This window comes from Pinus tabuliformis, chromosome 8, assembly GCF_031772625.1.
Source record: "Pinus tabuliformis cultivar Carrire ecotype Pingquan chromosome 8, CPIR1, whole genome shotgun sequence".
Taxonomy (NCBI): domain Eukaryota; kingdom Viridiplantae; phylum Streptophyta; class Pinopsida; order Pinales; family Pinaceae; genus Pinus; species Pinus tabuliformis.
The window spans coordinates 1,221,382,917-1,221,394,498 of NC_142294.1; positions in this window are offsets into that span (position 1 = coordinate 1,221,382,917).

Consider the following 11,582-nt stretch of genomic DNA (forward strand, 5'->3'; position numbering starts at 1 on the left):
TCATTTGTACATGTCATAATGGGATGATCTTTAGATCAATCCTATACCTCTCAGAAAGAGGAATCCAAGAAAAATATCAGTTGCCTCATAAGATTTGTCCAAAGTGATGTTTGGCCGTAGTTGCCAAATTTAACACCTTAACCAGACCCCTACTAGCCATGACAGGAATTTCGTCAAACATATCACCAATATGTAATCTACAAGCATAAACAACATATTTAAGCATAGGGAGCTCATACTTATCTTAGAATAGCCAAGGACCATTGCTCCCCCATATAATTTGATGCATTATCATCTATTAGGCCATAGATACATTGTCCATTCATTTACAAGTAAAAACATGATGAGAGCCATACATAGCCTTTGTCATGAAACACATATATAACCAGCATAATAGCAACAGAAATACCAATGAAATCATAGCCATATGATCCACATATAAATTAGTATAATACTCATAGAAATACAAGGAGAAATAACCTTGCCTTAATGACACAAAATCCAAACTCGGGATGGGACTACTACGTTCCACCCGACCGTAGAATGGCTGAGCCAAATCTCTCTTCATCCATTCACCCTCGTGCCATATTCCAAGCATGACTAGGACTCAAACCAAAAGAACGAACTAGGGCATTCTGAGGCTAAACCACCTCACCCTCGTCAATAGAAACCAAGATTTACCTTAATCCATCCCGAATCACTAGGCCAACACAATAAACATGTCATAACAGTCTTTACCATGATCCCCACCAAATCACTAGGGCAAACAAGCATGGATGCCATCAGATTTCTCCACCTACAATGTGAGGAATTTTCCTATCTCTTAGTCTCTCGGGATTTACCTCAATCCAAACCTGGAACACTAGGCCCTAAACCGAGACCCACTCTCTAGGATTTACCGCATATCCCAAACATGGGATTATTATTCCCATCGGACAGAAATCCACCTCTTGAATTTATTGTATATCTTGCCATTCATGGGCAATGATTCCTAGGCCCACTGAAGTAACACAATCCTAGCTTTACCGCAAACCATAGTCTGGCTCGTGGGTCACTAGGTCAGTGGCTTTACTGTGATCCACAATCTGGTTCAGGGACCACTAGGCCATGTGCTCTATCATTTGGAGATCCACCTCACTCAGATTCGAATCCATCTGGCAATCTAGCTCCACAAAAACATGAGAACCCCATCACACCATGGCTATCCATAAATGGAAAGGCTACGCTGAAAACATGGTTACACCTGGGAAAACCCATGCCATAATAGAAAAAGAACCACATGCTATACCATGCATGAAAAATCTAGCAAGGAAAATGCACATGCAAATTGATACTTGCAAAGAATCTTGGTGTAGTTTCTTGATCCTATCTTTCCCTGCTTGACCTTTACTTCCTTTTTCCTTCTTTGTCCTTCTTGATCCAATGCCAAAATTCTCCAAGAAAACTCTAAGTGTCCAAGAGTGAGAGAAAGAGAGAATAATGAAAGAGCTCCAAAACTAAACTGACAAAAGGTTACCAACTAATCCTCAGAATCCTTTTTGTTAGTGAGGCCTCTATTTTCTTCATTTTCCATTATTTTCCTTCATTTTCCTCCTCACATGCAACCTATGACCTTTCACCTTCCTTTTCTCCTAATTTCCATTATTCCATAAATAAATGTGCCAAAAATGCCATTTTTCCTTTCCAAAGCCTTAGCCATTGCCTTTTCCAATTTTCTTTAGCCATACTAAATTGATGAACACCTACACTAGGATGTCTTGCCCAACATTCAGCTTGGAATACGTGTCCCATCAACTGTGGTTATTATTTTGTCTTTGTTAATTTTTATTACATGGAATTTTCACCATGGTTGTTACAAAACCCTCCCCCTTGGGGGACACCGTCTTCAATGTTAAACCACACCTATACCTCAACAAAACCGCTGAAAAACAAAAATACTACCCATGGAGCTTTATAACATAGCTCGATGCAGTATTTACAATGATCACCCTGCTAAAAAGAAAACCAACATGACAACATAATGACATGACACCCATACTGCTTATTGGAGCTTTATAACATAGCTCATGTTAGTATTTACATCCATATGCATATGTACATATACCAAAACATATACTCATACATATACCAAAACACCATACCAAAACTGGTTTGCCTCAACAAACAAACAAACAAAGATACATAGCCTGCATATGATCTGACATTTCCCATGTAGCTTCATCGGGTCCAAAGTTCTTCCACTGCACCTTAACCTGCTCTATTTCTCAGTTCCGAAGCATGAGCACCTTTTTCTTCAATATTAATTGAGGCTCTGGCTGGAATTCTCCATCTGGTTCCACCTACAATACAAACCATTCAATCAAATGATCAACATATTTAACATACTTCTTAAGCAATGACACATGGAAAACATCATGGACTTTCACTATCGGAGTTAGTGCCAGTCGATAGGCTACTGGACCAATCCTCTCAATAATACTAAAGGGTCCAAAAAATTGTGGTGCCATCTTGGCAAATGATCCAATCCGTAAGGAGTTCTTCTTTGGTTTGATGCGCAATTACATTTGTTTCCCAACCTAGAACTCCTTGAACAACCTATTATGATCTGCATAGATCTTCTGCCTATTTTGTGCTACCTGTAGGTTCTTCTTGATCACCTGCAGTTCCTATTCCATGTTTTCCAACATGCCTGGTCCAATCAACACCCTGTACTCCAAATGACAAGAGTATTGCAACTCCGCCCATACAATACCTCAAACAGACTCATCCTCAAAGATTAATGATACCCATTGTTGTAAGAGAACTCTACCAGTGGAAGGTACCCTTCCCACTTTAACTGTTGATGCATCACATACATCTTTGATATGTCCTCCAATATCCTGTTGACCCTCTATGTCTGTCCATCTATCTGCGGATGATAAGTTGTACTAAAGGCCAACTCTGTGCCCAAACCTACAAACAACTCCTTCCAAAACTTGGAAGTGAACTTCACATCCCTTTCTAACACAATCTTCTTCAGAACACCATGCAATCTGACCACATCTATGATGAGTACCTATGCTACATCGCTAGCTAAGAATGTAGACTTCACTAGAATGAATCATGCAACCTTTTTTGGCATGGCCACAATAACCATGATGGAATCATGTTGTCTCACTGTCCTTGGAAAACCTATGATGAAGTCCATGGAAATGACTTCCCATTTCCAATCTAGAATCGCAATCGGCTGTAACAGTCCACTCGTATGTTTACACTTTGCCTTCACACACTGACAATTAAAACACCTACCACAACTCTGCTACATCCCTCTTCAATTTTGGCCAATAATAAAATATCTTCACTGTCGTCAATGTCTTCTGATAACTTGGGTGACCTGAATATGGTTTCGCATGAAACTCTCTCGAGATCACCTTCTTTAGCCCACTACTATCTGGCACATATATCTTGTCTCTGAATCTAACCAATTGGTCTACCGTAAGGTAATAGTCCACATCATATGTACCTACACCTGTACCACTACATGTACCTATACTTGTACCTATATTGTCACATGTACTTGTATTGTCATTTGTACTTGTACTGTCACATGTACCTACACATGTACTATCACCTATACCTATACTAGTACTTTGATGCAACTTGTGCATAATCTCCATATACCTAACATCCTACTGACATGCATGCAAGATCCTATCATGTAAGTCTATCCCATAGGAGCTCATAGCAGCTAAGTGATTTACATGTACCCACCTTCTAAGAGCATCTGCGGCCCTGTTCTCCTTTCCTTTGATGTACTTTATCTCGAAGTCATACTCATTGATTGTGGCCAACCATCTAGCTTGTCAGGCATTCATATTCGGTTGGTTGAACAAATACCTCAACCCAATTTGATCACTCATCGATACAAACCTCCTACCAAGGAGATAATGCCTCCACATATTTAATGCATGTATGATTGCTGCTAACTCCAAATCATGTGTTGGGTAGTTATGCTCGTTCTCATTTAGTTTTCATGACTCATAGCATACCACCTGACCATACTACATAAGGAATCCACCAAGTCCTCTCTTCCAAGCATTTGTACATACTACAAACTCGTTGTTCGAATATGCAATATTTAACACTGGAGCATGTGTCAACAATTGCTTAAGCTGCTCAAAACTAGCCTCACACTCCTCTTTCCGCTCAAACTTCTTACCTTTCCTCTGTAATGATGTGATAGGATACACAATTTGTGAGAAGTTCTTGATGAACCTCCTGTAATATCCTGCCAATCCCATGAAAGATATCACCTCATCCACATTCCTAGGAGCTAGCCACACCATGATGGCTTGTATCTTTTCTGGATCTACTACAATGCCCTCCTTGGAGACAACATGTCCCAAGTAGTGTACCTCAGTCTGAAAGAAACTACACTTGCTAAGCTTACCATACAACTGATGCTCTCTCAACAACCTCAATACTGCTGCTAAATGCTCAACACGCTCTTCCTCATTTTTAGAATATATCAATATGCCATCAATGAACACAATAAATAACTTATCCAAATACGAATGCAACACACTATTCATCAAGAACACGAATGTTGTTGGAGCATTAGTCAAACCGAATGGAACTACAAAAAACTCATAATGCCCATACCTGGTCTAGAAATTTGTCTTGTAAATGTCCTCCTCTTTGATGCATACCTGGTGGTATCCTGATCTCAAATCAATCTTCGAGAACATTGTTGCTTCCTTCAACTGATCGAACAAGTCATCAATCCTCGGTAATGGATACCTAATCTTGATGGTCACTTTGTTCAACTACCTGTAGTCAATGTATAATGTGAGAGTACCATCTTTCTTCTTCACAAATAATATCGGCGTGCCCCAAGGTGATACACTTGGTCTAATGTATCCTTTGTCCAACATTTCCTTTAACTGCAACTTCAAGTCAACCAACTCTAGAGTGCTCATCCTGTAAGGTGATTTTGATGCTAGAGTTACCCCTAGCACTAACTTAATAGAAAATTCTACCTCCCTGTGAGGTGGAATTTCTCAAAATGTCCTCAGGAAATACATCCTAAAATTATTGTAGAACTGGGTACCTGTTCAAAACATCTGCATCCTCAACTTCCTTACCTTTGTCATTAGAAATGTGCACTGAAAATAACGCACACCCTTTTCTACGACTACACTTTGCCTGCATAGTTGTCACCATCCTAACTGATGCAGATTTCTTCTTTCCCTGTAGTACCATCGGTTCCCCATTTTCATCCACACACTCAATTGCTTTGTCATAACAATCCACCTTAGTTCTATGAAGATACAACCAATCCATGCCCAACAACATATTGCACGATCCTAATGGTAATACATTCAAATGTGTTGTAGTAGGCGTACCATTCAAATCAAATGCACAAGCTCTTATGCTATGATGAAATCGCTTCTTTGTACCTGTAGCTAACTTCCCTAACCAAGATTCTGCATGTAATTCCTTAATCAAACCACACTTATCCACCAAGTTAGGACTAACATAGATATAATTAGATCCAAGGTCAATCAAAATAGAAATAACTTGATCACAAAGCTTACCGTCCATCTAAATGATAGATGCTTGATGGTCTTCCTATTTTTTATCCAATGTTGCATAAATAAAAGGAACTCTCTGACTAACATCCCCAACAGTATGTACCTCCTACGCACTATATATCTGAGGCTACCTCCCTGATTATGCGGACAATCTCTCTTAAGGTGCTCCTTACCGCATGTTCAACACTCCAACCGACTGGTACCATAACTTTTATGCTATTGTTGTGACCCATGTCCCTATCGAGCTGCATTGAGCCCCTTTTGTGGTGCCACATTTTCTCTCACATATGCATTCTGAGGACTCGTTCTTTTCGGCTACCATTTACCTTTGTCCTTCCCTTTCCATCATTGCTGAGATTCATTCTTATGCTTTGACTGTTCATAGCAATGCTTCAATTTCCAAATAACTTCCTCAAGTGAACGAGGCTCATCATACTCCTTTCGATCTCTAAATTTTAATGGAAATCCACTAACAAATCGTTGAAATTTAGCCTTCTCATCTTTAAGATACAGTACATACCTCAATAGCTCCAGAAATTTAGTCATGTACTCTTCCTCTGTCATTCATCCCATCTTTAGCTCATATAATTATTTGGCCTTACTATCATAGTACCTCTCTAACAAGTACTTCATCCTGAAAAGCCTCTTGAACTCATGCGAAGTCAATTCATCCGTCCTGATGTCTCTATCCCACTTCACATCTTCCCACCAAATGTCTATTTTACCTTTCAAGTTGAAGATCACTACTCTAGCCTTCATGTTATTTGTGTAATTATGAAACTCAAAGAATTTGTTCATCCCAAGTACCCAAGCCTCTGCATCTTCCGACTTCTTCACATCTCCATCAAAAGTAGTCAGCTTCACTTTCTTAAACTCATCTAGGAAGTATCCCCTATCACTTCTCCTATAAGGATGATAACGATGATGATCATGATGCTTATCAGAACTAGAACTAGAATAATACTTGTATCCATGACCTATCCTATCTGGAGTATCCAACAACCTGCCATCTCTAACTATGTCATCTCTTCTGACCTGTAACCACCATGAGACCTATTTCCATATGCCCCATTAGTTTTTTCTTCTCACCCATGGCTAATCCGAAGTGGCCCGTGTCACTGCAATTCAGACAAACTTTGAAGAAGTATAGCATTAGCCTCTGCTTGTTTCTCTTGTGCGTGTATGATTCTATCATTGTTTGCCTTACAACTCCTTATTTCTTCCTTCAATCTTCTCAATGTGTCTTCCAAATCAGAAGAGTGCAACACCACGTTGCTCATCTGATTCATAGGGAGACTCTTTGTAGTCTACCATCTTGTTATCCATTTTATCTCTTTCCTGCAAGGCATATTATGTCAGTTAAACCAAATCACAATAAACCAACGTACCTTCGCATAGCTAGGGGATGATATCTCATCCATACGATCATCAAATCAGTGTGATACATGTATAACATAATCATAACAACATATAGGCATATACAAATAAGTGCATCAACACCTAGCATCATTCTAGCTAGAGTCCAACATCAATGCATGACCATATCAATTACACATATCAGGACCATGATAACAACCATTACGCCACTATACCCATGGCCACATGCAAACATCAACATGCATAAGCAATGCGTAATCAACCACACACACGCATGAACGCATATAATCAACCATATGCGAACAATACTTGAAACCAAGCTTACAAGAATGATACATGAAACCAAGCATAAAAGAATGTACCAAGCATACAAGAATGTAACCAATCATACAAGATGATACATGTAAGCGACATATAACAACATGTAACCAATCATTACCTCACGACAATGCACTCCAAAACAACAACATCAACTTCCACATGACGACATCACTACAACCATGATCGACATTATGCAAATGCAACAAGCACATGGAATGAAAGCATAAGAGACACACATGAAACTAACATGCATGCATGACCAATACATATCCCATCCAATTCGAGGGGTGAACCATGCTCTGATAGCACTATGTAACACCCTCCTCCCACATCTACCCAAGTAGACATCTAACCCAAGTAAACATGTGATGAGAGGCTACTATGATCATATTCAACCATCTTTGTGACCTTAAGGAAATGGAATCAATGGAAACACAACATACAGACCTTCCACATCAACTATAGGACCCCTAAGAACCATCCCAACACTTCAGTTAGCTAGCCGCTAGGTCCCACTGAATTTTTTTATCACTTGACCTCTAGAAACTCTCATACTATAGGCCTGCCAGCGTCCAGCAAGCTCTGGACGCTCTCATGCTAGCGTCCAGGGAATATTTTGTCTATTTTTGTGTCAGCATCCCTGGGATTGTAGCCACCTTTTCAGGCCCAGAGCCTAGGTCACTACCTAGAATGGCATGACATCTTCATAATAGTAAAATAACAGGGAAATAATGATGCAAAACAAAATAGTTGAACAAGCACTTAACCAGACCCCTACTAGCCATGACAGGCATTTCGTCAAAGATATCACCAATATGTAATCTACAGGCGTAAAAAATAGATTTAAGCATAGGGTGTTAAACTAAAAAATGTCACCATGGCTATTTACAGTCAGTATGGCTCAATCAACAGTCATACTACCCTTTTGAGCAAGTCTTATGCCTCTACTATTCATATCAAACTCCAAGAAAGAGAGAAAGTCTTTATAAAACATGTTTATCTCTCAGTATGAGTGTTAATCGCCTTTGAGTATTTTTATTTTTTGATCTTTGGAACTCTCACCCAATTTTCTCAACTTGCACTTGATTGGTTCTTAGATCACATTAGAATCGTGTTGTGTTTGAGAATTCTCTTGCATAGATCACATTTGCATAAATAGAATTCTTATTTTCAGAATATTGATGAAAAATGTGCATAGATTACATTTGCATACTTTTCAAGTGAATTGTGCATAGATTACAATTGCATAGTTTACATTCTGAAAAATCAATCGTAGATTTAGATCAGTTTTCTTTGATTTGAATTTACATAAAAATAAAAATAAAAAATGGTTTGGAATTGATTTGCATTAGTTTTTCTTGATAAAAATTAGTGCATTAGAGAATTTGTTATATTTTCTCTTAGTGATCAATTTTTTGCATTGTTGGAAGTGAATGGAAACTCTCTCCTTACTTTAGTTAGGATTCATCGAATTGAAAAGATTACATTATCATATTCGATTGCATTCAGTTGAGTCGGGTCATAACACCATTGGTTTCATATCCATTTACCCATTTGAGTAATAACAGCCTTAATAACACAGCGCTTAATTAAAATTCATCTAGTAATTTTTACATTTCTAGGGCTCTGAAACACCAACATAGCTTAGGCTAGTGTCTTGGAGTAGGAGAGTAATTAACTCTCCAAGACAACAAAACCAAACAAGTAGCTTATCTTGTGGTAGGATAAATCCAATTGTTGCATTTATACTCTGGGAAAGCTCCTCTTAAAGGAGAAGCACGAGCTCGTGTCCGAACCAGTGAGGGGATCCATCCTCCCTCGTTGGGAACGACGCTAGACAGTACGTATTACAAACGGTAAACCTCGGATTAACCATTGTCGAGGAGCCAGGGGTCACTTATCGGTAAACCTTGGATTACTGTCAAGGAGCCGGTAAGGGGATTGAGCTTGCTACTCTGCCCTTGCGTGCTGTCAGAGTTTAGACTGTTCCCCCAGGTGTACTTGTTGCCGTTGGTAACCTTAGTGACCATAATCTTTAGGATTCTACCCAAGGTGACGGTGGAGGGAAGATCCCACTGTACCTGGAGCAGACGTCGGCTATACTCACTTGGATTTTCTGGGGGGTTCACTTCACTCGAGACGGTTAAAGTGGAGGAACTTGGTCCAGTCTATTCATTAAGCAGGTTGTCAGGGTAACTGTTCCACCCACTATTTCTGTACTGGATTCTGCGAGGTTGGGCTTAATCACCAACTAGTGTTTTCGGTCCGGAAGGCTACTGTTTGTGTGTGGTTTGACTCCTAGATTTGATAGCGCGTGTTAATTTGTTTGTTTTTACTTTTAGAGACCATAGGTGTGAATTGTGAATTGTTAATTTTAGTTTTAAGATTGTTAATAAAATTCACTGAAGTTGAATATAATGGCAAACGTTCCGGAATTTATCAACCTAGGAACCCCTCCTAATGAGAATCCTAGTACTTTTCCTTACTTTGGAAATGTTGGTCCTCCTTATATGGCTACTTTGTCATTACCTGGATTTACAATAGGTTTACCGATATGGTTATTTTCAACTTCGTTGGCCCAAAATACTCCAATTGTTCCATCTCAACCGGATGCTTCACCTCAACAGAGTTCACCATCTCAACATCACCAACCTTCTGTTGACCCTTTACCTTCTTCGCCTAATTTTTCTTCCTCCATTTCTTCCTCTTCGCCTGGTAAAAGCCTTGATGCTAGTAACCAGGATGCTAAGAAGAAGAAGAAAGGGAAGAAGAAGAAGAAGAAGAAGAAGCAAGATAAGAAAGAAGTCAACCAACCAACCATGGCTATAAGTGTTAGTTGTGTTGAGGAAAATTCCGACATGCATCGTAAACCCAAATACCCTTGCAAGCTTTGTAAGGGTGACCACTTCCTTTTCAATTGTCCTGGTATTCCAAAGGTCCTGGAAGTATGGTCAGAAAAATCACATCAACTTTCCATTGATCCATCAACCAGTGATAGTCAGGTTCCTGGGAAAAAGGATAAAGTTAGGTTTCCTTGTAAGTTATGCAAAGGGAGTCATCAAACTCACATTTGCCCTCACATGGATGAAGCCTCAACATTGTTGGAAAACCTTACTGTTCCACAGCAAGAATTTCCAACTGGTTACCGTAACCTTTCTCCCAACCTACCGTCAACTGACGGAGTGATTAATCTAAATTCAAGTACAGTCGATCACACTCTTCCATTGGAGAGTGAAACTCATGTCACTCAGGTTGGTGATCCATTAGTTGATCAAGTGGTCGATTCAATTTCACATTCGGTCGATCCCACTTTCCATTTAGAGAGTGAACTTCATACCGCTCAGGTTCTTCTTGTTACATCAGATTCTTCTATGCCGGGGGGCATTTCACCTGATTCTACAGCACCCCCTCCAAGCACTGAGGTCTTTTCCTTTGATTGGAATAGACTGACAGAACCTCGTCTTCCTTCCTCCATCCCTTTCCAAATCATTGTCAAGGCTGGTGGTAGGGATATACATCGTACTCAGGTAGATGAGGGTGCTTCTGTTAGTATTTTATCCTCAACTGTTTGGAAAGCTTTGGGTTCCCCTTAGCTTGCGCCTATTACGCAGAATCTGAAAGCCTTTAACAGAACCATTAGTGAACCTTTAGGGATCCTTCCTAAGTTTTCTATTACCTTGGAAGGTAAAACTGTCTGTATCGATCTTATGGTAGTTCGAGGTCCCTTGGATTTCAATTTAATCCTTGGGCGAGACTATGTTTATGCAATGAAAGCTGTCGTATCGACACTCTTTCGCGTGATGTCTTTCCCTCACAATGGAAGTATTGTGACTGTAGACCAGCTTTCGTTTCCTAGTCTTGTCTCAACTACCAATAATATGACACCCCTAAATGTTCCTGATTCTAAAGTGGTATCTACCCTGCCACGGGTTAATTATGTGGCAACTGATCCCATGTTTTCAGTTACCGATGTAAGTGAGCCTCTCACTGTTTGCTCATCTTCCTTTGATTTAGATCCGGTAATTGACATGGAAAACTCTATGGGATTACTTGAACACGATGTTCTTATCCCTTTTGAGTCCCTTGACATGTGTTCCTTCCAAAGAAGTATTCTTCCTTCTGATGAAGACCTTTTGGAAGCCATGATCAAGGTGTGTCCATTGACATGTCTTTCTTCCAGTTGGAAGCCATGATCAGTATGAGTGAGGATAGTTTCTTCTAGTCTCAACCTCGTTAAAAAATGAAACTGGACGTCATGAGCATAGTTCCTTGTCTTGTGTCAAGCTCATTAAAAAATGAAACAAGGAGCGT